The following is a 27,296-nucleotide window of genomic DNA, read 5'->3' on the forward strand; positions in this document are numbered from 1 at the left end:
AGAATTTTTGGCCCTGAGTGTGACTTTTTTTTTTAAAAAGGACCTCAAAGGACACCATGTTCTCTTCAAGGTCAAACTGACATGAGTGAAAAAAGTCTAGATGAGTTACAGGATAAAAAACTTTTGTGTTTTTTGCACAGACTCCTTAAAGGAGCATGCCAGGTTTGACATCATGGAATTCAAAACAGAATCTGAGTCTTATTAACTGTAATTAAAATATGCCATTTGTGTAAGCTAAGTACATAATGCCCTTAAAAGATCATTATCTTGACATCTGTCAAGGTTGAACTGTCTCTATAGTAAAATCTGAGAACATATTTCAAAACTGACTAGATTCCTCTGAAAACCCATTAAATTCTAGTAATTCAACATATCCTCATTATCAACTTCCACTGAAAATATGTATTTATTTCCCTAAAATTATTGTAGTCTAACCAGCAGGAGTCATATGCTCTGGTTTAATTTGTGACTAACTTAATTCTGTATTTAATAGCTCCATGTTGGATGGTCATACAGGCTATAGAAGTGTCTTATGTTCTTCTAAGGATGGATTTAAACAGACTTCCCTGGAAAGGTGGTGTGGGCCCAGCTGTCTCTTCTCAGTAGGGTGATATTAGTGAGTGTTCTGTACCCTGGCAGAGTTTGCTCCCTCTTCTTTGTGCTGTTTGTAAGATGGAGCCCAATGCTGGCCAGTGAAGGAGGCAGGAATGGGATTGCCAGGCCTACCTGTGACTGCTGCTGTCCCAGCTTGCCCCATTCCTAAGGGCTGGCTGTGAGCCCTTCTGCTGCATGTAGTAGGGACTGCCCTTGGTACCTTGGGGTGTGGCTGGGGACTACCAAAGTTTGGAGTGAGGCAGGGCTTTTTTTGTGGCTTGAGAACTTCCTTGGCTGCTGGACTTCTGCACAGGCTGGATGAGTCCCTGCCAATGCCTGCATTGTGCTCAGCTTGTGCTGATGAACAGTGAAAGCTTTATCCTTTGCTGGAGAAACCCAGAAGGGCAGCACCAGCACCACAGATAGGATGGTGTGTGGTAGCTCCTGACCAGCACATCATGGCTGTGAGTGCCTAAGGGTGTGTTTGAACTACTTTTGTCTTGATTGTTTTAGGTCTAAGTAGCCTCTAATATGGTTCCTATTGTTACCTGGCTTGGTTTTATAAAAAAGGGCAAAACTTTAGTCCTAAATGAATTCTGGTTCTTCAGGCTGATCTGTAGTCTGAATCTCATCTCAATCAAAGCTGAGACCAATTTATACCTATTCAAGGCCAATTCTGAGTGCATTCCTAGTACAGTTTTCTTTCACTTTCTTCAAGAACCACTGTGAGAGTGTCTATAACTAATTTAGAAACAAGAACTGCATTGATAGATGGTGTTCAAATGTTCTCAAAAAGCTTATGAACAGGGATCAATTCCTGCAGCAGTGTTAGAACGTTGGCCATGGCCTTTTTATTGAAAAGCATAGTATATCCTTGGACTGGACTGCAGTAGGCTCATTTATTCCATGATGGAAAGTGGCATTTTGAGAATGGAAATCAGTGTTGCAAAAGGCAGATTTCCTAATTAGCTTTTGTTACTAAACCCTACACTAGGATACAAGTCATGGCTTGTGGCAGCATTCTAAGGTATAGTTTTGATCTGCTAAAGCTGTCTAGAGGAACAGCCAGAAAAGTAGTTTTACTGTGGATGAGCCCCTTTGCTCTAGGAAGGAAATTATCAGTAAGTCAGAAGAATGTCTGCATGGCTGCGTGTTCTTACAGTACTCTTACGGCACTCTTGAAATTTTCATTGAAAACATCTTTAATAATGCAGTCTTTCTTAATTCCTTTCAAAATCCTGGTTAAAGCATTGCAGAAATTTTAACAACTTAAAGGATTGAAATTGTGTTGAAAAGCTGGCTAATGTGGGTTCCATATCATTTCATGTAACAAAAATAGTTACCTGCAGATAGTGACAAGTGTTCAGAAATGCAAACCAGATTGAGGCAAACAAAGCATCATTGTGGAATTTGAGGTAAACAGGATGTAAACAGAACATTTGGAATAAATGTGCTATTTCTAGAACAAGCAATTATTCAGCCTTTTTCTAATAACTTTTTATTAAACTCATTGTTATAGATGGAAAACTTTGTGTAATGTATAATAATTCTCAGAAGAGATTCTATCACAAGTGTGTTTAACAATGCTTATTGTTCCATTACACATTTGGAGGACAAATGGCTCCTTGTAGTGAGTTTCTACAACATCCAGTGTAGCCAGACATGGCAAGTTTGCAGTGTTAAAGTGAATGAAGGTGAAAGGCTTTATTAAAGAAAAAATTATGATTAGTGAGTATAGATCCTTGGTATTACAGTTATGTTCACAGTCACTTCCTTACTTGCTTTCTAGAGAAATGAGGAGGGAGGAACAGATACATTTTCTCTCCCTAAATGGTTGTCAAGCAGCTAATCATACTACCTCTTGTTACTGTCATTATTCTGTTGTAATGGGGATCAGTGCCCACTTTAAATAAAATCTAAATTCATGGGTTTGCTTATATCATCTCAAAAGACCAAATTCATGGGATATTTTAGTATCTGACAAAATAAGAGCTGACGTGAAATGCAATGCAATCTAGTTTAAGAAAAAATTTCTAGAAATACAGCTTTGCAGTCACTGAAGCCAAGGGCAGCATGTTAGTTTTATCTCTGTGGAAGGAAGATGAGGTAGCTGGTTTTTTGATAGAGAAGGGTAGGGGTTTTTTTATTATTATGTAGCAATTTGGGGAGAATTAGATAAAGACTTGAGCTGTCAATTTAAACAGAAGATATCAAAACCATATTTCTTTAGATGAACTGGGAGTTGAAAAAGTACACTGTGAACTGAAAAAAATTGCCATTGAAAATTCTGAAGAGGTGAAGGGGTAATGATAGTAACTTCCAAGGAAAACTTGACTATTTGGGATGGGGTGTAAATATTGTCTGAAAACCAGGAACTGATCATCTGGGAGGTGTCATGAGTTTCTGGGCTTACTGTGATGTGGGATGCAATTTGCCTGCAATATGGAAGCAAGGGGCATCCATCCTATAAGTCAGATGATACTGCAGACATTTAAAAATAATTTTTAAAATTTTGGATGAAGTCTGTATACTGTCAATATACGCACGAAATACTTTGTGGAGTGCAGGTTTGTTTCATAAAAAGTCTTACTAAGTGCAATTTTCCATCAAAAATATTTTTTTAAATTTATTCTTCTGAATATAAGAAAATCATACAAATTGCCATAAAAACCTCTACACTCTTCCAGGTATAAAGAACAGCATTTATTTTCCATTGTGTGCTTATCTATCAAAGGTTAATTTTATAGCTTTTACATCTAATAAATTGTGACGGTCCTGGTAACATTTCCTATGAAATTACCTGTTCTGGTGGAACCATTAAAACAAGGCAGGCAAATGTTTCTTACACCTTTGTAACCACTTCCCTGGTCTGAAGGGCAGAACTTATATTATTTTCCTTCTGGAGCAGCTCACAAGACAAAATCTTTCAGATTTTGTAGCCCCAACAGAAGTCAACATGGGGAGGGAGAAATCGCTCTGATGGTTTATCACTGTCTGTAGTCCTGCAGCCTTGTAGCTAAATGTGCTGTTAGTTTCAGGCCAGGTGTGAGCAGTGTATTCTGTAAGGTGATGTAGAAAACAGGGAATTTGGATTCAAGTAATAAAGGAATGAGTTTCCACGAGTGTTGGAGAGGAAACAACAATAAATATCTAACTGAGGTCTAAGTTTCAGTTCAGCAGCAGAAACACAAAAGGACTAGTATTAAAAACACGCCTTCTCTATAGAACATGTGTTTCCAGATCTGTAAGAACCACTGTCCTTTCCCAAGGTGGGATCAGCTGTGCCTCCACTGCCTCTGCCTGTGCTTCCTTGCTGTAAAAACTTGCAGTGAAGGCCACTGCAGTAGCTGTTGGCTGCCTGCTTCTGCACTTCTGAACACTGCCTTTGGATAGCTTTTCTTCATTTTCTTTATCATTTCCATCAGCTGAAACCTCTAAGCCCCTAAACCTATCTTCTATGGGAATGGACAGATTTCCTTTCCTGCCATAGTTTGCTGTGTCTGTCCTTCAGTGTCTTTTTTTTTTTTTTTTTTTATTAAGAATAAGCATTCCTGTTCACTCATTCTTTTATCATGTGCTGTATTTTCTAGGTCTTGAATATTTTTCATTTCTTTCCCCTGCTCTAATTCATCATTCTTATAGTCTGGTGGCCACAGAGGAGGTAATCATTACCCTGTGACATGTGCAAGATCAGTAGAGCAAAGGGACTATTTTATGGAATTTGTGCTTGCAATTGTCTGCAATTTCATTGTTCTGTTCTACAGATAAGCTACTTGCACAATTCTATATTGTTAATTTTTTTAGAAGAAAAATATTGTTTACTTACTGTCTTGTATCTGTGGGTTTACTTTTTTGTTTGCTTGTCTAGAGTTCAAATTAACTTTGACCATCCAACATCCATAGAGTGAGTGGTACCAGAGCCAGTGCAGAACTCCTCTTTGAGATACCCTTCTCTCCTGACAGAACAGCTGACAGCTGCTCTCTGGATATGATTTTCAAACTATTTCAAAATTCTTACTAAAGTCAGGGCATGACATGTACTGCTTCTCCTCTGTCCATAGCACCTGTTATCTGAAACAAATAATGTCAAATCAACCCCATTCCCCTCTGTTGCAGTGTAATATCCATTGTGGGTGTGTCAAATGTCATGTTATCTTCTAAGTATTTCTAAGGAGTCCAAGTATTTTTCTGCATGTTGAAGTTAAGCCAGCTGGGATATTTTCTTTCAGCATCCTGTCTCTGTTAAAACATCTGTTGATATAACTGAGTACAGCTGCAATAGCATTCATGTTACAAGGTATCTAGAAGTTTCACAGCCAATGATGGGAATCTTTAGACACAGTGATGGATGGTTTTGATAGCAGTAACTCACTGTGACTGACTCATTCCTAAGTCCTTACAGCCACTTCATGTGTAAAACTTACTGGAAGGGCCTCAACTTACAGGCACCAAGAGGAGGGTTCAACCTTGCTCTGAAGCAGCAGGTGCTAGCTACAACTAGGTGTGAAACAAAGACTAAGCAACAGTTTAATGCTGGTAAAAGTCATTTTACAGCATGGTAGGTTTTGCTAAAGCCTACTGCAAACTTTTAATTGCATAAATAAGTCATCTGATCTAAGAAATGTTTCTGTAGGACTATCTTCTCCCTTAACTTCTAGTTTGGTAAGAATAGTCCAGTATGCAAAAACTTAATTTAAAATGCTCTCTGTTTTCTGGATTAGTTGTTGTCAACTTCTGAAATACAGGGCAAAACAATGGCAAAGTGTATAAATGTTGCCTCTCATGTTAAAGTAAAAATACTGTCATTAGATTCAAAATTCTACATTTCATGAACTAGCAGCTGTATCTTGTGTTATATACAGGCAGGCTAACTCCATGCTTGTCTAAAAGATTTCTATCTGTTTATATAGAGTGATGTGATAGAAATGCCTGGAAATATATTACAAAGCTGTAAGAGGAGGGGAATTTAATAATACCATCTATATTCTATAATACTTGGCAAATAAGTATTGTATAAGGTTTCTAACCAATTTAATCTATAACTCATGTAATCTGGCTTCCTAATTGAAGTGATATTTAAAATTGCACCAATTTGTGAGGAGAGGTGGATTCTGCTCAACTATCAGGAGCATTGTATTAAAATAACCTGCTTCACACCAGGTTTTGAAACATAAAATCTGGGTAATTTTAAATTTGCTGAAGGTGCTGTTAGTTATACACACTCATCTTTTTAAAAGCTGCCTCAGTAAAACAGCTTAGATCATTTAAGAAAAGTGAAATGGATATGGTAAAAACTGAAAGATGTGACGGGCTGTGGGTGAATAACTAGAGCTAATTCCAGCTCTTGGATATGCTCATGACTTCTGATCATGCATGTTAGGGAGCAGAATTTGGGCCAAATAGTAAGTATTTAACTAGAAAGTTGGATATAGAGAGGTATGAAAATAATAAAAGAACAGCTGGCAAACAGTCTGTAAAACAAATTGAAAATGAAGACAATATGCTTAAACAAAACTTTAATTCTTGCATTCATTTCTTGTGTCTGCTTTTAAAGTAAATTTGAACACAGGGGAAAAATTAAATACTATTAAACATTTTCAGGAGGATGATGATGTCATTGTTGCAATTCAGCTCTATCAGTATAGCTGGTTCAATATCAGACTTCCAGTTCAAGTGCACTGTGAGAATAGGCCCACAGGAGAGGAAGAAGTTGAGAAGAAACTGGAAATAGAAAACAAAAGTCTGATATGTAAATTGCTTGCACAGATGATTTATTATAATAGGAGGCATTTGTTGCTTAACAGCAATAACTATAAAAACAGTAGCATTGTTACAAATTGTTACAGAACTTGAAGGTAAGATGGAAAGATCAGTCAGCTGACTGGTTTGAACAATGATTGCAGGAGAGGCCAATTACTCTGAAAACATTAAAAAAGGAAGAAGAGCCCAAGAGTGAAAAAAGGTTAATGAGAAGATGCTATATTTTTGTTAACCAATGAGGCTGCATAAATTATGTATTTTTGGTCACTTTCATGGAGGATGTAGCAGTCAGTGCTTTAGGACAAAATGGAAGACTATTACTCTTGATTGACTTTGCATTCAAAAACCTTAAGAAAATCAGAGTAGATCTGTTTTGATTGCTCTCTCTGTTCTTTAATGAAGGTGACAAAATAGCCCCAAGGAAATATGAAAAGATTGACTATTAGTGACTCAGTACAAAGCAAGGCTTGTGCAGAGCAGAGCACCTCTTATTAGGCCAACTTATTCAGTATCAAGGGACGTCCTATTTTGAGCAATTTACCAAGTGAGGCTATCCTGTTGCTCTGCTGGACTTAGACATCCATTGGATTTGGACATACCGCAACAAAACTGTCCTAAAGCCAAGCACCAACTTTGTAAGTGAGAGGAAATTCCGATTACCTGATATTCTCATGCCTTGGCATGCTGAGTGCTAGAGGTACATCCTTAGATATAATTTGGGCTGGTGTCCCTGTGGCTTGTGCAAGGGCTGGAGAATGTACCAAGAAAATCTAGAGAACATCTGATCAGATCTGACCTTGGATTCCTGCCTTCTGCTGACAGAAGGAATGGAACATGTTCTGTTGTGTTTGTGTATGGAACAGGTCCTTTATTTGCAATTTGTCTGCTAGGACATGAGTGCCTGATACCTGTTATAGCCATTCCTTTTCCTGGTAGCATTTATCCCTTCACTATCTTCAGAGTCAATTCCTTGGGAAAACTGAGCACTTTCTTACTGAGGCATTCCACTACTTTGCTGTTTAACCAGGAGAAAAGTTTGTGCATCCTGAAGGACGTGTGGCACTCCTTCAACTCCTTACTGTTGGTAAACAACAGGTTGGATGTTGATGTATGCTCTGGTTGGTCCAGGAGAAAAAGTGCACCCTGGTGCTTAGGAATGCTCCAAGTCAGATGCCTGCATGTGGATTCTTTCTGTCACATAGAGGTACAGAATGGAGGTTTTGAGCCTCCAAGAATCTGGCTTGCATGGGCTCTTGGGAAAAACTTGATAGTATTTACAACATCTGTTTTTTGAAATCTGTTTTCTTAATATCATCTTAAAGCTATTTTTATTGGGGGATTTTTAATTATTATTTTCATCTGGGATGGTGCTAATTTTTCTTTTTACTATGAAACTGCTTTGTTTCCATTTGAATATTTTTAAATAGTGTTCAAGTTCAAAACTTAAAAAACCTACTTCATATGTCATTTTGACCTGCCTGAATCCAGAACAGCCCTACTGGATTAGGTTAATGGTCCCTCTGAACTAATATCTTGCCTTTGACTGCAGCACATGCTGAGGCAAGGAATATAAATAAGGGTAAACATATGATCCTTGGTGTCAATTCTAGTTTTTGGTAATCTGTAGCCTTTTTAACACTAAGTCTGCATTTGCACTAATGTTTCGACAGCCCTTTGAGGCTTTGTTGCATGAACTTGTATAAATTATGTAGAAGTTAATGCTCTTCTGTTTCTCTGCTGGCAGTCAATGCTTCTGATGCTGTTTTGCAAACAGCTACTCGCAGTCATGGAAAAAGTCCTCCCTTTGGTTTTATTTCTGAGTTTGCCACTCAGTATTTTCATGACTAACTCCTGATATCAGTGTTAACCTTATGCACCTCTCTGATATTTAAAGATCCCACTATATTTGTTGCACCCTCTTACGGCTCTTATACCAGAATCCTGAATAGTTTGATCTGTCTTCACATGGAAGCTGTTACGGGTTTCTCAGATCATCTTCATCACTCTTGTTTAAGTCTTTTTCACTCTTCTGAGGTGAGAGGACTGTAACTATGTGAAGTCCCAAGGAGTGGCTGTGCCGGAGATTAGCAGAGCAATTCAATGGAATTTTCTGTGTAGGTTCATTACAATTTTAATAGTGTTTTCACATCTTTTTGCCTTCATTAGTGCTGCTGAGCATCAAGATGCACTTTCCACATAACTATTTGTATAGAAACCAATGCAATTTTAATGTTAAATCTAATTAAGCAACAATGAATTGTAATGTATTTAGGCTTATTTTCATTGCATAAGCAATCAGACTTTGAATTTTGCTTATTACTTTCTTGTATGATGCCATGAAATTCTTCTGTAAGTTTTTCAGTCAGTTTGATACCTGCACTGTTATGTAATTTTTCTCACTCTCAAATATTTCAGTTTCTGAGAGAATTTTGCACGGATCCTGTGGCAGTTCAGTTTCTTTTAGAGCCCTTAATGCTTCTTGCAGTTTCAAGAATACCATATGATGCCTTGATCTGTCACTTTCTCAGTAACTCTTAGACTTAAGCAGTGTAATATCCCTTTATAAAAAACACCCTCAGCTCTTGCACATTACAGTAGTATGTTAACTAATCTTGTTCCTTATTATTGCTTCAACTATTTAGACACATAACAAAGATTAAATTTCCTGTTCTGGATATTTCTGGGCCCTGTTCGGAACATTCCTGAAAACGGCTCTCCTGCTACTGTTTTTGGTGGCTGTGGTGTGGATTTAGGAGACAGGTGAGGAAAAACAGGTTGATGCCATACCATTGATGTTACTTAAGCATTAGATCTTGCCTCAGTAATTTGGCATAAAGGAATCTACCCTTTATCTTTTACAAGATAACTAAGAGGCTTTAGGACTTCCATCTTTCTTACCTAACTTTTGTTGCCCCTCTCTTCATCAGCGGGCTTTGCTACAGCTTTGGCACACTAACACTTGTTTAAAGTGAAGGGCAGCACTCTAAAGACACCTCTCACCCAAGTCATACTGGAGGACATTGGCTGTCTGAGAGCCAATGTGCTGTGCAGACAACAAGGACAAGCAGTGCGTCGACAGGCCTTGATGTTCAGACTAGCAACTGGAAGGAAGGAGACATGGAGTCTAGTGATGACTCTATTTGTATAGGAATGACTGTTTATTAAGTCTTCTGAGTATGAATTTTCATGCTTTCAGACAGAACATGTAGTTTACAGTTTCTTGCTTACAGAACTAAAAACTTATATATTGGAGTTTTTTGTAAGCCTCAGGAGTTTGGCTTTTCCTTGGAAGCTTTAGCACTTTCCCATTCATAGTGCTCATCTTCACTCTTTAAGTAACTCTTCCTCTGGTTAGCTAAGAAATAGCTCTGCTTTATTTCTTCCTTGGCATAAGTTTTCAAATGTTCAAGTCTAACAGGCAAACTCAGACATTGCTTCAAAGCACTGTAAAAAGGATCCCCAAAATGATCACTGTATTTTAACAATGTGTTAAATGTCCATTAGCAGAATAATATTTCCCCTGTGATCACCTGGAATTTGTGGTGTTGCTCCTAGGAAGTAAGTGAATTTTCAGCAAATGGAGCTCTGTTTATGTTTATTACCCCTATGAAAACTGAAAGTAGAAAGTCGTTACCTTTATCAAGGTCTAATTTCTTTAATTTGTCTGCCAGCATATACACCTTCGTTGTATTACCCACCATCAGTTTTCCATAGTTTCTGCACATAACTTAAGCATTTAAACTAACTGGCAAGTAATCAAAGTCTTACCCATGTTAGTGTTTTCTTGTCACTCTCATGTCATTTGGTCATGAAACAAGAAATCTAATGACTAATCATCTTGATTTGTGATGGTGGAAAGTTAGCAGTATCTGCTTTTAATCCCAGATTTTGCAATGGGAAAAACTTTCTTTGAGTATGGCTTTAGTCAGGGGAAGATGCCTCCCTAATACATATGTAGTAAATGTAATTAAAGTTAGGAGGAAAATAGTTGCATTTGTAAATTCAGAGTGGGTGGTGGCTCTTTGCTGCCAGGCTGCACAGCAGTGCTGCAGGGCTGGTTGCAGACACCAGCCACTGACACTTGTGGCCCAAAGACACCCTTCCTTTCCTTGCTGCTCTCTGTTTTCTGAGCTGCTAGCACCTGGCAGGAGATCAGAGGCTGGTGGCACACAGTTCCCCAAGCACTAGCAAGGTGCAATGCAGCAACCAGCCTCTCCAAAGGACTGAGCCAGGACAGTGCCCTGGCATGTGCTGGTCTCCTCATGAGGAAAGCTTGTGCAGAGCATGGAATGGTGCTTATGAAAGAACCCAGCTCTGGGTTTGGGATGTTCCTCTACCCCAGCTGAATTCTCACCTCTCAGGCTGATCTGTGCACTGTAAAAATGAAAAGTAATAGCACTGATTGCCTAGTCAAAGACCATGATACAGAGTGGACATTTAGGGTTTTTATTTGTTGTATTAAATCTGATTCAGCAAGTAAAACATCTATAGATGCTTTGTATTTTCCTGCTAATGCAGCCCTGTTGGAAGGAAAATTTATGAGCTAGGAGACCTTTTGTATGTTGATTTAAGGATGTAAGTTGATCTGCTTGAATTTTGCCATCAAAATGGCTGCAAGTGACATTAGGTTAAGAACAAAAATGTTTATCAAAGAGCAGAGCTGCATACAGCTCTTCTCATGAAGTGATCCCTTAAGTGATTGCTTAAGAAAAACAGACCTGGTAGATTCTGCCTTTCAGAAAAACTGAAAAACACCAGTTTCCTTGTGCTAACTTTGGTTGTCCATCTCTAAAGGTGCTGAGACTGACACTGCCTGTAGCCTGGTTTTGCTGTAGCCTCAGTGGATGTCCATGGTAGTGGACCATGTCCTTCAGCAAGATACTTAACCTAGTAACCATAACTAGATTTACTCTTTTACCTGTACAGCTTTACAGGTGTTAGAAAGGAGTGTTTGCAGCAGCTCTTGTTGACTGGTAATAGTGATGCTGCTCACTTCAGAAGTTTAGAGTAATCCAGAGCAGGAATTATAGATAAAAAGTACATAAAGAAGGAGTCCCTCTCCCTAGAAGAGCTTAAAATAAAGGAAGAATTTGTTGAAAGATGTGATCAGCTTTAATAGTTAAAAGACAGTATGATAGCTTCAACATACAAGAAACCAGCTGAAGCCTGCCTAGTAAAGTTGATATGTTGGTACTTGAGAACTAAATAATTTTCAATTAACAAAGTTTGAGTCAGCTTTATCTCACTTGAGGTCTACTGTTGAGCATTCAGCTGGAGAGAAGGCACATAGAGCCTTTTTCTTTGCCTTCCATCCTCTAACTCTAAAGGACTAAAGTAATCTCTCCTATGGTAGTGAGTGGTAGTAAGGAAAGCATTTTCCTTACTCCCCTGTCTCAGGGTCCCAGGGGGAAAGCATGCTCTTTACAGGAATAAGGCACTTCCCTTCTGACAGTCTCCCCTTACCTCCCTTTTGAACACTTAAGCCTCTATGAGCCATAGTAGGTCCCTAATGAAATCAAAGGTAAAGCCAAAGCTTATTAGGCAAAACATTTCCTTTAATGTGCTTGGAAACATCTACCTTCATGTAGTGTAGTCAGCATCCCTACTGTTGCTTTATACTTGTGCAGCTGAGAGAATTGGACATCTTCTTTTTTTGGTGTTTTACATAAGCTGTAAAAGTTCAATCAGGTGTTAGGTGAAAATTCCTGCCTGAGATGCTGAAAAAAACAAAGAGTTCCTTAGTATTAAGATTGCTTAATAACTACATTACAGCAAAGTATGCTTTGGGGATTTTTTTATCAGGCATGTTTTACAAATAACTGTTAAACAGGTATTTCAGAAAAAAACCCCACCTTCTCAGCACCAAAATTTTCAGTTGCATAGTCCATTTTGGTTTGGGCCATGTTACTGCCACGTGACTGTCGAGCATTCTAGGTTTAAAGATTTGTTCCAGTTTCAGCCTGTGCTTACTTATGTGCAATACTCAGTCAGCAGCTGGTTGTAACTTAGGCAAGATTGAAGTGAATTTAGATGCTAGGGTGAAAATACTCCCTTTAAATAGAAAAATTAACCTCTGTCACCAAGGCTATAACTTCTAAAGCCATTCTGTTTTAAAATATTTTGGAGAATTGTCTTCAGACTTATAAGTCAGTGCTTAGTTGTAATGCTTTATATATACTCTATGTAATAAGTATTTGGGCTGAATAATGTTTTATTTCATTTCTTAAGTTAAATGTCTAATTTCTAACATTTAATAGAATCAATTAATTAGGAAATGTATTGAGATAAATGGCTATGCTGAGGGTGATCACTGCCACTCAAGTTTCTTACATGCACACAGATGTAAGATACTCATATATTGTTTATATATCCATAATATTATTCCCCTGCTCTTCTGAATGAAGTCTCTAGCTCTTTGTAGACACCAGTTACAAGTTAAAAGCAGAAATGATGACTTTGAAAGTAGCACTTGGCATGTGAAAACTGTCTGCTAGGTCTGCTCTTGAATGTTATGAGCTCTCAGGGCAGTACCCACAGGAAATAGTACAAGGCTAAGAGAGTGAACAAGTTGCCCTAGAGTACCTGAGCAGAAACTATACTCTGGTAAAATGTTAATCTTTTTGATAGCATCTGTATTTAGCATTGTTTAGTTTTCTCCCCTTCTGATGACAAGTGAAAGATTTTATTTCAGTCTGAATCACACTCTCATACATATGTGTTCTGTGGCTCCTGGATATTTGGCTCTTTCACTTACAAATAGTTGCACAATTGAGGCTGATTTTGTATTAAAATCCCCTAACTTTTCTGGGAGCACACCCCAAACATGATGACTGGAAGTAGAATTTCATAAGAACTGTTGTTCTATCTAGAATTCACAAATTCATTTTACCTATTCTACCATGTGCCAATAAAACCTTGAATTAAACAAAACATAGTCTGGAGTGATGCAAAAGATCTTGTCCCACTTGTGCAAGTCAATCAGCAAGCCCCCAGTTAAACACTGTTTTAGTTGTGCAAGAACAAATCCCGTGTATTTTAACAGAAATTTGTTTTGTGTTCTTCAGTGAAGATAGTCCAAGCCTACCATGAGTGAAGCCTAAAGCAAGAGGTTTTTATTCATTGTTTTGTTGGGGGTTTTGGTTTTGTTTTTTAAATTGGAGTAATGCAAATTCAAAGCCCCAGAAGTACGGCCATGTGTTTCTATGTAAAATGCTTCCACTGTGCAATAATGGCAAAGGTCTAAAAACTAATAAAAATCACTCAAGTGAATAAAGCAAAAAAGGCATATTGCAACCACAATTTATACCTTGCCAAGTTGTTCCTGAGCCCATGATGCAAAAACTATACGTGAATTCATTTAGGGCAGCTTAGAGGCTTCTGTGTTCACTAGTAGTTAACAGTGTGCAATGCAGTTCTGGGGCCAACTTTACCTTTGAGTCTTTAACATACTGGCATTCATCATATCATTTATATGTGTGAGACCAGAGCTCTTGATCCTGCCAAGGATAGAGAGCTCCAGTTGTTGTAAGCAAGGAGCTGGACTTACAGCAGACAAATCCTATGGTTAATGCAAGAGGCAGGGCAGAGCTCAGACCAGATAGATACCTGGCATCTGAGTGTGGGAAAGGGGGAGGTACTGGAGCAGTTTCAGAAATATATTGTCACCTCCTTCCTGCAAAATATCCTGCTTCATGGCTGACTGATAAAGGGGTGGAAAAACTTGTTGTTGATCAATGAATATGAACAGTTCAAAGCCCGTCTTGAGCTGATTTACGGAACAAACCTTTTTCCTATACGAGCATCTCCCAACACCCCAGCTCCACAGAGGTAGCCCAGGGCTATGCAGCCATAGAGGTGTTTTGTCTTGGGCGGGGGAGCAAAATCCAGCTTTTTGTACCACAGCTCCTGTCAGCTTGTTATGCTCCCCTGGGGCCTGGTCTGTGGTAAGATTAAACCAGGCAAAAGAATAAAAAAAAAAGTACGCTATATAGGAGAGATCCTCTTCCCAATGTGCAGCCCTGGGATGCTCCACTACATCTTTGTGCAAAGTTTTTAACGACACTTGAATGGTTTTTCTAATGGGTGCAGTGAATTCTTCAAGTGACATGCCTGATTGCTGTCACATACGCTTGTAATAAAGCAAAAAAACACAATTACTAAGCACTCCAGCCAACAAAAATCTGATATTAAAATAAGAATGCAAAATATCTGGATTTTGCAGAACATTTAGGTATATGCATAAATCCACAGGATTTGATTTTGCAAAGGTCTTGTCTTGTTCGGATGTTTTTGGCACGTGAATCTTGATTGTTTCATAAGGCCACAAGAGTCCACTCTGGCCATCTAGAGCAGCCTCTGACATACAGCATGACAACTTCATAGAAATCACTGCAACTGCTCTTGCCTGTGGTTGAGGCTGCATGTTTGTTAGAGTAAGAGCCAGTACAGAACCCTGACTCTGCTGAAGTCTTCAGAAATAACATAACAGCCCTGGCCTTTAGAAAGGCAGAGCTTTTTCAGAGAAGCTTAAGAAACACAATAAAAGTCAGACATTGAAGGCTCTTGGCTCTTTGAAACTTTAATATTCCAGTCTTGTGTGGGATCTACGTGGTCATGTCATTTATGTAATGGTTCCTGTAACAATTTCCCTAGAGAAAAATTATTTTTCCAATAGAAAAAATCAAGTTGCATTTTGTACTTTCATAAGCTCCTAATGGAGCCCTCAACTGTCAGATCCTTTTGCTGAGTACAAAGGCTTGACAGCACTGACCAACCTCTCTTGCTATGCTTGGATCATCCACTTGGAAATTTTGGTGCCAAGGCATCATGCAAGAGAGCTGCACCTTTTCTTATGTTTTCTTAAAACAATTTCTCTATAATTTCTCTTCTATATGATACAAAACTGTATATACACCCATACCCAAGTATTTTATAATGATTTTACTATATACTTATGTGATATATAACTAATTATTATAATTTAAAAAGCATATAATCATTGTTCATAAAACAAGTGGGAATGAAGAACCATCAGGGTATAAGGGGAAAAAAAGTTAAGTAATGCAAGAAACTAGGTTGTTGTAATAATTTAAGGTCTGGAATTCATTTAAGCTTTAGATTGGCTGCAGTATACTTGTGAGTTGATGTTGGTGTATTATGATATAAAGACCCTGAGTATCTGTACCCATGGGCACTGCAAGCCTCCTTGAGCAGCTATGGTAGTTCCATTAAAATGTTTCAACTACGTGGTTGGGGAATCTCGTCCTTCTGCACCTGCCATATCATGCAGATCTTTTTTGTTTCACTGTTAATCCTGCCTCACAGTGAACATGGAGAGTGTTGAAGGGCTGGCGGTTGCAACTGATATAAATTGTCTATGGAAGATTGAGCAACAGTGATGCTCTGTTGGTAAAATTTTGACTTGTTATAGAATTTTCCCTAATAAGCCTGGTTGATCATGTCATGATATCAGTAACTTCTCACTTAACATTATTAAAATTACATGGCTTAAGTTACTGTATATATGCTGTAATCACAATTTTTCTTCCCAGAGTGAGATTAAAATCTAGATTTAAGTCTTTTAACAACAAACTCTGCTTATAATATGTTTTCTATACCCTTTTTTTCTTGCCTTTTCTGGCATCTGTCAGGAAATAGCTTTTCTACTTTATAAAGTAATGTTGCTTCCAAGTACTGAATTAGTTGATATAATCCAGTAAGAAAACTGATTGCTTCACAATAATGGGACGACACCTTTATACCTATTAAGAATATAACTCTTGTTCAGACTAGCAATTGCTTAATGTTTGTCAGAAGTAGAGCACTGGATCCTAGAAGAAATAAATAAGGGAGAAATGCCTTTAAGTTTAAAAGTGAATTCTTAAAAAGGAAAGACATCTTGAAGCAACTGGAGATAAAGCAGAAATCTTTAGACTGCAATGCAGTAAAGACTTCAAGCAAAAAACCACAATTACTTGCTTATATATGTGCACATTAATACACACATGCATGCATGTTAATTATGTATAAATTCATCTGAAGTCAGTGGAAGTTGTCAACATCGGGTAGTATATTCAAAAAACTGTCATAGTACAAAAACCCAGAATTTTTTAATGTTACTTAAGAATTTAATTATTTTTCACTGGGCTCTCTCCTTCAGGAATATTTCTTATATTTATTTTATTGTGCACAGTAACAAAGGCTGATTCTAAGTATGCAGGTGTCCTAGAATTATAGCCTAAAATCCCCACCAATTTTGACACAAAGAAATGACACTGAAAGCACTGCTATCAGGGGTACAATCCAGAATAAATTATCCATTTGTCTGTAGAATATCACTTCCTTTGTTCAGGAAAATGTGTGGTGTAATTTTTCAGTGTAAAATAGGCTTTTTAGTGACCTGTTAGTATCTATGAATTTGATATCTATGAAAAGAATGGACACTTTTATAATTCTGTTTCTCTAATAAAGTCATAAGTATAGCCTAGAAGAGGCCGTTTGCCTGAACACAGATTACTGACTCTTCAAGTGTGAGTGATGCATAGCAGAAAATAAAGTAAAAGTGACAGATGTTTCTGCTGTAGGGTAGTCATGATTCATTTGGGTCTTATACAATTCTAGACTCTAAAAATTAATAGTCTAAAATTTTCTTGGGCACTGAATTCCTAAATTATGTGGGATTTCTAGCCATGGTGAGTTTGGCCCAAGGAGATGAAGACAAGCCCCATATTTATCTCAGTGTTAGCCTAAAAAAGCCTGCAGAAAACCTACAGTCATGGCTATAAGTTGGCAAGTCTTCCTCTAAGAATGTGCCTTTATTACTGGAATACAGCTGCAACAGTGTTTATCTAAAAAATATCCACAAGATATTTCAGAAGGAAATTCTTCTTGATTTACCAGGGAAAATCCCTGAGATGCAAATGTGAGAATAGTTTAATGTAATGAATCTGTGACTCCCCAAGAATCAGAGAGGAGATAAAGGGAGGATCATTTAGCTTTTGCAATACCTTACTCATCAAGGTGTTCTTTCAAATCACTTTCCAGTTATTTCTGCAGGAGGGTTATTTGAGAGCCTGATGGTGTCATGGAAGGAACAGTGTTTGATCACTGCTTACTCTTGTTACCTCTGCTCACCTGTGCAGCCACTGGCATGCTCTGTCTTCTCATGAAATAAAAACCACACAAAAAGCATCCCAAACCTTGAATGATTTTAATCCTGGATCTTGAATTTAGACTTTCAAAAAAGCAACAAAACTGACCTGCTCCAGGGGTTGCAGGACTAAAGTCTGGTGTTCTACATCTGCCTCCCGTGTGGATTATCTGATATGGGAAGAGTTGTGAGCTGTTTTGCCAGATGGCCTTCACTGAGCACTGATAGGGTCTTTCTCTGCCACCCGTCTTTTTGTTTTTACTGAATTCATAGAAACTTGATGTCTTTGGGCTCTTTTGAAATTTTCCAGTAGGTACAAAGTTACTGTGGTAGACTGACATGCTTTATACACAAAGCAAGATTGCATAAATTCCATCCCCCTAGGAAAATAATTAAAAAACTGCAGTCCTAACAATCCCTCCAGAGCAAGGCCCAGGCCTGCTGAAATCTAGCAGGAGTCTTACCACTTGATTTCAGCGGGATCTATGTTTGGTTGCAGAACTTTATACCTAGCTGGAGCAGTTCTGTGCTTTGGAATTGGTAGATGTGAAACACATTTAATAACATGACACTAGCTGGCTCAATGCTTAATTGATTTGAGGTGAAGTCAGTGCTTGTTCTTTTCTTATGCCTACAAAGATGGTATTTAAGATGTGCCATCAGACCCTGAATTTTTTACTGCTGCTTCACAATGTGGACCAAAATGTACAGCAGAAATGGGAGCCTCTAGGAGTAGGGGGGCATGTGTTTAGATGTATTTTATGGCTCTGTTCAGCACAAGTTTTTCACCTGTACAATGTTAAATGTGAATCAGTGTTGCATACTGACCTATATTGTGGCTTGGAAATTAAAAACATTGGCAGCAGCAACAGGCTTGATTTAGGTACCTTGAAGAAAGGAAAACACCCAGTGCAGTTTGAAACATTTGGGTATTAAGAATGGGGGGGGAGGGGGGTGGGTCATAAAGAAGGTGTAGTGAAGGACCTCAGGCAGACCTGCAGCTTTCAGGAGCAGTTGTGTGGAGCCCAAGCAGGCTACTCTGCATATGTAGCTGGCATTAGGTGCTTGTAGACAGGCAAATAAGCCAGTAACCACTCATGATTCATACTTTTGCATACAGAGGTCTCAAGACTATATTTGCAGCTTTCCTTACTCCCTTTGCTCATAGCCAATTCAAGAGTAAAGGAAAGAATTTGCAGCATAAAAGAGGAATACAAAGGCAACATGGTGATATATTATTTTCATTTTCCCAGGAATTATAGCCCTCCTTTATTCATACAAAAGTTGGAACAAATAAAATTTACTATCTTTTGTTCTATTTGGAAAGGAAAAGAGTCTTTTCTCTTGAGATAGAATTGAAGTGAGCTCTTCTCTCTTTCTGAAATTTGAATACTGAAGTAGTCTGAATTCAAGAGTTTTAATCAAGGGCTATTGATAGCTTGCCTGCCTTTGCAGGCCTTTTCCCTGTCTGAACTCTGAAGGTCTGTTCCATTTCTCTGCCATAGAAACGTAGATGGTGGTTCCTAGCCCTGCCTCCATTCACCTCAGTAGAAGGGCCTTCCCCAAAGACAGCACTGTGGCAAGCTTGCAGGGTCCCCTCACACTCAGTAGCTTTACACAGGGACTTGCAGAAGACATTCAATAGTTGATTTTAGTTGAAAATAGAACCAGTTCCTCCTGGATGTAGCTGCTGTCAGCAGACATAGCACCTGTAGAAATTATGGTAATGCTTTACTCAAGTTATGAGTGCCAGAAATCCCATGTTATGCTTGGCCTGTTTGTCCCAAATGGACAGAGAGAGAGAAAGGATGGCATACAGCTGAAGCATTATGACACGGTGAACATGTATTGTGGCAAAGAAGCAAATCCTCAGAGCTTGAAAAACTCTTCCAGTTCTGATGATCTCAAGGATAGTAAGGGCAGCATCTCCTGGGAACTGCATTTCTTGTCTGGCCACAAGCCAGGTGTGTGGGCTCAGGGTAAGATTTGATGTGGTGCATGTCCTCTCTGTACCCACACTCTGTTGCACAGTGGAGTGCAGGAAAGATTCTGACTGCTCTCCTTTCTTCTCCCTTCTGTCCCAAACCAACATCCTTCATGGCAAGATATGTTGCTGCTTCCAATGCAGCAGCATTGTGGCCACTCACTCCCCTGCTGCTGTGCAGATCGAGGACTTCACCACCAGCTCCTTGGACAGAGGGTGCTGCAATGCAAGTGCTGAGTCCTGCCCAGCCTCTGGCTTCCATGCAGCTTCCTTGGAGACACTGGACTGTGTTGTATAAAGAGGACAAAGCCCTAAATAACACAATGTACCCTAAATCAGAAATTAAAAGCATAATGGGGGGGATAGGGTTTGGGAGGAATGACCCAGGAATTTCCTCTTGACAGAGGAAAGCTGTGAATGTCATGTCCTAAAGGACAAAGGTGATGTCTGTGGGAGGGCTGAGCAGGCAGGTGGAAGGGAGCTATCCCCTGCAATTTAGCTCCTAATAAAAAAATCTAGTCCTTTGAAATCCCTGTGGGCCTTGCTGTAACAGTATAGCACATTGTACTTGCTGGCAAATCCTAGCAGTGGTGGTAAGGTGGCTGTTGAGTTTGTGTTTCATGGTGGCTGTCCTTCCTGGGCTCTCTCTGCCTTTACCCCATCTGCAGAGTCTCAGCTACCCTGTAATTCTCTTCCAGGTCAGACCTCATGTATGCATGGGGTGCTGGGCATCCCCAATGATTTCCCAGAGCCTGCCAGTTCCATTGTGGGTATTTATCACAGTGCAGGCAACAGGCACCCTGTTAGTTTTTGGTTTTTTCTATAGCTTGGGTGCAAAAACACAGTTGTCACCTTATGTCTAGGAGCTCTGCTTGTGTTTCCATCGTGGCCTCTTGTATTACAGCACTTTTACCAGAGTCCTGTGCTTTAACTTAGCCTTGAGTGAAGCCTTGGTCAGCCTTTTTTCCTTTCTGCTCTAGCAGTTCTCTGAAAGCATCTATACTGTGGGATATTTTCCTGTGGTGAGGTTGAGTAAGTGTCTTTGGCAAATGCAGTCGGGTCTAAAAACTAAGCATGGATCCATGAAGAGATCCAGAGGGGTACATGTGTCCTAGAGAAGATAGTCAAGTTTGATATGTTGATGTCTGTAGGGCTACTGATAATTAAACAGAAAGTGCATCTAGAAAAGGCAGCACCAACACACTGGAGCCACAGAAATATCAAGGCAGCTTAGTACAGAGTTACTACGTAAAGGACTTGTGGCAGCAGAGCAGCTATGGCCATATGAACTCCACAAGGAACAGGCTTCCTGCAAAATGGATTAATGTCTGCTCTAAGGAGGGCTGCTTAGTGCAGCCTGAGGTACCAAATCACTTTGAAAACCAGTCTGATGTATGCACCAGCTACTTTAGCATAAAGCTAACCATGGTTAAACTGGTACAACTACACAATGTACACATGGCCTAAAGCAGTGCAATAAAATTCCCTTCTTTTTCAAGCCATTTGGGGTTGTGTTGGCAGGTAAGATAATCCTGGGGGTGGAAAAATTACTGTATTACCAACGGAAATTGGGAGGGAAAGTCAGTTAACAATATTGCTAGCACTCTTATTGCAGAATCAGCAACTACCATACAATTCTCTCTGGTTCTGAAAAAAATTAAAGTGAGGACACGCATCCTCAGTCTCAGGAATATGCCATCCCTAAGAGCAAAGAATTTCTTATTTATTAGCATATGAGATATTTTTGCATAATTTATTTTGCAAAGGGTTATTCAGACCTATGGAATGAGGCCTATGTCCATTGTTTCTCACTATATACCTCATTTTTCAGCATGTTTCCATGCTAGCTGTCTACATTTGGGAGAAATAACTTAATGTACTTCAGCACTATATATTTATACGTTCATAAGAATTCTAAGTGGAACTTTAATAACTTATTTCATGTTATCAGTTTCATGATGCTTTCTGCAGGACTATATTTTTAATTGCTTGTGCAGTTCCCTGATGGGTTGGATGCCAGGGTTGCTTGTCATTATAATAAATCAATTAAATGATTGCTATTAATAATTATATAATACAGGAAGGAAAAGGCATTTCTAATGTTGGGGCACATAGGTCTAGGGATGGAGATGTTTCTGGTGTGGTAACTGAAGACTTCCTGTTTTGCCAAGATGGTGCTAATGCATTCTCCTTTATCTTCAAATGCTGAAAGGCATTAGTAGGTTTTGGCAATGTTACAGGGTGTTTGGGATATTTGCTCAACTCCATAAGAACATAAAGATACTTGTGAATATCATTTAAAAAAATGGTGAAAGTGTGGTTTATTGTTGTGAGGCAAACCTTGAGTGCTTTTTGTTTCTTATTTTCACACTTTAAAGTTAAAATTAGGATACCATGGTTCATGTGAGTGTAACAACCATGTCATGCCTGCATACTCTTCCAGTTACCAGCTAACTGTATTTGTAGCAGACTCCAATGATTATCTATTATTTTTCATTTCATGTAGTTCAGTTATAATTGAAAGCATACACACCACCAAGTCCAGCAGACTACCTGCTGAGGTGGTCCTTGAAGCACTGATAGCTCATTGCATTGAGCTATCCATGCCAAAAAGGCTTGATGTCTCTGTGGAAATGGAACCAGAGAACAGTCTCTTATTTTCGTATGAAAAATGTTGATATTGAGCTTGTAGCATCTAAATCCCACTAGTTTTCGTTAGAGATGTGAAAGCCTGGCTCAGTGAACTCAAAGTAAGGGCTGTTTGGGTAATATTACTGGTCACTTAAGTATAAATTCTTCTTAAAAGTGGGGTTTGAAGTAGATCAAGAAAAAGGAGGAAAAGAGCAGAAGAGAGCCAGTCACCTGAGCTAAGTGATGTGTGCCAACTGCCTGTTGTTCCTGCAATGTTAAAGGGTATGCTGGAGTGAGAAATATGGGCATATTTTGGTTTAGTTATGCAGTGGGAAATTATGAGCATTTCTGTATTTGTGACCAATACCAACTCTTGTACCAGTCAGGAAAAGCTTCACTGAGTAAACCTAAGGAAAACATCTTTCATTTAATTTTATATTGAATACTCTACAAGAGATAGCTCTAAAAGGAAGAAGAAACAACTGAGCTGATGGCTGCCTGCCAGATACACCACCTCCATTGATCCATCCCTGCAAGACTTTGTGATCACATAAGCTCATCTGCTATTAACATTTCTAACCTGAGGTGTTTCATATTAAGTGGTTTCCATAATAACAAAACAGTAATTGAAGTGATTTCTTAAGAGTCTAGATTAAAAAGAAAACAACACTGATAATTACAGTATTTGAGGTTAATTACTTGGGGCTTGCTTCCTTTCAAATAGCATATATTTTGTGCTCTCTATATGCATAAATAGTGCAGCTTGTGAACTTAACAAAGCTAAACTCCTTCCTTATGATTTATATTTTCAATTCACTGTCAGACTGTATAGAAAAAATCTGCTAGGTTTGAACAGAGACAGAAGAGAATGACTGAAATAAATTAGCAAGCAACCAAAAGCAAGAGGACAAAAGTCCTGCCAGGTTCACAGGGCTGATTGAGAGAGAGGATGAATGAACCTGAATTCCTTACATGCTTTTGAATCTGCATTGAGCTTGATGTTATAATACATTCTGATGTACTGAACAGAGTAGTGTATTTACAATATGGGAAAAATCTTCCTCTGCAAGTGGTGTGTATTAGTTAAAGGGAGAGGTTGGGTCAAGCTGCCTTTTGATCTTTCCATCAGCTCTTTGGGATAGTAGTGAACTTGTTTGAAGTAATCAAAACCAAAGAAGGGTGGCTCCCAGTATGAATCCTGAGATAGGAGCAATCTGGTAGAAGTTGGAGGCAGTTGGTTGTGCTTCAGTGTAACATTAATTACAGCTGTGGGAGAAATAAGGTTGAATGGAAAATACAAACCAAGACATGAATGTTTCATTTTGTACACTCTAAGTTTTATGCAGTTTGCATTACAGAATTTAGTGGGTGGATGTAGCTTTACTCATGATCATGGCCTTATCTCTGTTCCTAAGCTTAGCTGTTACAGTTTTCTCATATGTTTACTTGTGTGTTCCAATAAATTGGACAAGCAAGCTCATCAGGCAATATTAATAGATTTTTCTCTTGGAGTCCATCATCAGCATGGCATTGAGTCAGACTCCTCAGGGCTCTCGTCTGTTTTTAAATTCCCTTTTGTATTTGCACATTCAGACTATCTAGTCTTAGTAATTCACTGATGTATTAATTGTCAGGTTGCTTTTGAACTGTTTGTAAGTAAGACTATCCAGCCAGGAAGAAGAAAAACTGAAGTAAGAGGCAGATTTCCATGTGAGACAGTCCATCTGGAGATCATCTGCACTCCCGTGGCAGGCTGCAACTTTCTGTTCACATCAGGTGTTCTGTGGCAAATGACATTCTCCTCAGGAGAGGCATCCCTAGTGTTTTAACCGGTCAGAGTAACTTAAGCAGCCTTGCATCTGCAATGCCAGGGCAACAGGTACCAGCATGCTGTGTCCTGGTGCCTGGCCAGCTATGTCAGAAGAGAAAGCACCAAACTTCTGTGATTTGTGTGCCCAGCCTGGCCCTCAAGCACTTCCCTGTTACCCAGGGGAAGATTAAACTGGCTGGGCTGCAAAATCCTGGACCTGCTATGCTTACTAAAGAGCTTCACCCCAGGGGACTGTTGTTTCTAGCTAGGTGATATATGGGAACATCAGGATTTTACTGCCTGATGTATTCACAGGACCTGGAAAGGTTATGACTTGCAGCCAATGAAATGATATGATCCTATTCTTAGTTTTATGTAGGTGATCAAATTTTAAAATAGGTACATTCAGGCAAGTGACTAAAGCAACTAAATGCCTTCTTGCTTGACAAATGTGTGTGGCTTTGAAACGGAATCTCTGAATTTTGGTGACAAAGCGTGCTTTCTGTTCAGTTTTAATTCTTGCTTCTGACCAGCCAACTAACAGGCAAACTAAGCTTTTTTTTCCAGTCATCTAAGGATGTTCTGTTTGAAGTACAGATGAAAACTTGTTTTCTTTGGTTTACTGGGAGCTGTACGTGAACAGTTACTATTGCAAGTCACCTTTGCTAATGAACAGAAAAAAGGGCAGATTAAGCAACTTTCAGAGTTGTTGAGTTGAAATGGGAAGCAGAGAAGGTGGGAACTTGTTTCCCTGCAGACTAAGAATTTGCATATGGAAGTGAAATGGACCCAGAACCATTGAGCCCATATCATCAGGATTTGACTCTGCTTCGCAGCTGCAGGGCTGGATATGGCCGTGGGTGATCTGATTCTAACTACATTTACATAGGCATACATTAATAGTTCGTCCCCTCAAGTCAATAGACTTTAACATAACACATTCAAATCACTGCTGAAGAGATGGACTCTGCCCCTATGGTTTCTACATGCCTCTAGAGGAGCTGGCTGAGTCCATTTTTGCATGGACTGTCACCTCATATAACCCCACTGCCTTCATTATGACCCCACAAATGTAATTTGGCAAAAAGCTGGCACCATGTTTCCTGAAGTTCAGTCTGTGAACTTGAGTTTCTGGGTGGAGTGGATAGGTACATATTCTAATTCCTTTTCTCAAACTTGTATTTAATTCATCATGAAAGCAGAAGACTTTGCTTTTCCCCACTGGTACTTGTGATTTTCTGACCCTTTTATACAGGAATAGAAATTTGTCTTGGTGCCACCCCTTAAAGAGTTTCCTTTCCCACACTGGCATGTACATTTTGCATCTTTTAAAAAATAACTAGATGTAATAGCACAACTGAAGGAATTATTCTATTTTATTTTTTACACAAAATTTACTACATTTGTTGATTCTTCAGAGTATTTGATACTCGCTTAGGAAATGAAAACTAGATCATCTCAGTTCTAATGATGATCAACTATATTTGCCCTTCTATGGTCCTACAGCTAACAAAACAGTTTAGTTAAATATTTATCAGACTGTTGTCATTAGAGTGATGTTTAGAGTGATTCTCATCCACAAAAATGTGCTAATTCATAAGGCAGAAATACTGTTCCATAGCTTTGCATAAAACAAATACATTTATTTCAAGCAGCACAATATATACTTGGAAGTAATAATTACAATTTCATAAACAAATGTAATTTAGCATCTGATTGCTAACATGGTACTCTTCCCATAGATGAAATGAGGGTATTCCCAGCATAATGGCTTTTATTTTCTCTGATTTTTCTAGCTGAATGCAAGCTCCAGAAAGTACTTCAGCCTTTTGAACTGTGAGAAGCCAAATAATTTTTACCTTTGTCTAGTTCCAGTGATTTTTTACAATTGCTCTCCTGTTGTTGTTGTTGTTGCAGGTACAAGTTGCACCTGCCTCTTTCCCTGACAAAGAGTGCGGGTGTTTTGTTTTGCTGGGGTTTTTTTCTCCCCTCTAACTCATGAACAAAATAAGGCAGAACAGAGCTTCAAAGGATTGGACTGCATTTTCCTGCAGTACATCTGTGATGTGCAGTTTCACTAAGGAACAATTTGGGATGATGATGCAAGGTGGTACCATCCACTGGGACTTTCTGGCTTGTTAGTGGTAGGGAGCCCTTACATTGCTGGAAGACACCAGAAATTTCAGCAGTGCCTTGTACAGGTCTGATTTCCTCTCACTTGCACGTTAAGCCTATTTGCCTAAGATGACTGGATTTCACATTTGAGGAACATAACCACACAATATTTGGTAACTGCTCCCTGCAGCTTCCCAGGGGTTTGGGCACTGGCAGAAATCCAATCATAGACAAGGCTATTCTGACTGGTTTAGAGAAGTGATATATTGCCTATATATGTGACTCTCAGAATTGCATGTTTTGGCTACATGAGAATAGGTGCATATTTTCCAGTTACATATTTTATTCTTGAAACATTTTCATCATATTTGTAGTCCCACAAAATCAAAAGTTTGGAGGCAGAAATGCTGCATTTTATTTTTTTGACTCTAAGCTGCACACAGTCTGTTTCTTTGGTCCTGGTTCAGTTACCTAGGAAACAGCTGTAGGATGGAATTTATTTATTCTGTCTGAGTAAGTGTCTGTGATATATACATGAGGCTTATCCTGCTTGTACCTGTGGAAAATCAGTGAATTCTTTTATTACTATGAGGCTGATACCAGGCAATTATTGACACTATTTAAATGGTTAACAAAAATCCTCTGTAATTCCCAGAAGAAAGAGGTGAAAGAACTGTTCAAATATATTATCAAGCATTTATGGTGTTGGGTCAGAGAGGGAAGCCCCAGGAGACCACAGCTGTCCACAGCAAGTGGGGACCAACCCTTGCACAGAAGAGAGCAGCACACACCTGGAGCATGGTGTGAGCCAGGGCAAGGGCTGTGCACAGCTCACCAAATCCAGAGGAACAGAGAGGATCAGGCATGGGGTCAATCTCCTCATTCAAATCACACCCCAGTAGCCAAGATACTGAGGTTGTGAACTTGGTCAGTCCTGTCTCTTGGGGACCCAGTAAAATGCCAGCTTTGCAGGAAAGAATCAGGCAGAAGTCCATGTGCTCTCCTGACCTTCACCTTTGTCTGTGCATCCTCACCACCCCCTTCCATGCACAGTGTCATGCCACATTAAAAGCTTGTGTTTGCAGAGTATAGGACACTTTGTGATTCATTCTAGCTCCCAGTGGGAGTCATTACTCTGGCTCCTTGCCTTTATCTATTTCATTTATTTTTTTGACAAGAACACGATGTGTTCCCAGAATGGCTATCCCAGTATGCCCTGTGAACCTGGGGAAGGAAGATATCACCAGCCTGTT

The sequence above is a fragment of the Corvus kubaryi genome, unplaced genomic scaffold (assembly GCF_017639235.1).
Source record: "Corvus kubaryi isolate FWS band 111438036 unplaced genomic scaffold, C.kubaryi_AGA036_p1.0 37397, whole genome shotgun sequence".
Classification (NCBI taxonomy): Eukaryota; Metazoa; Chordata; class Aves; order Passeriformes; family Corvidae; genus Corvus; species Corvus kubaryi.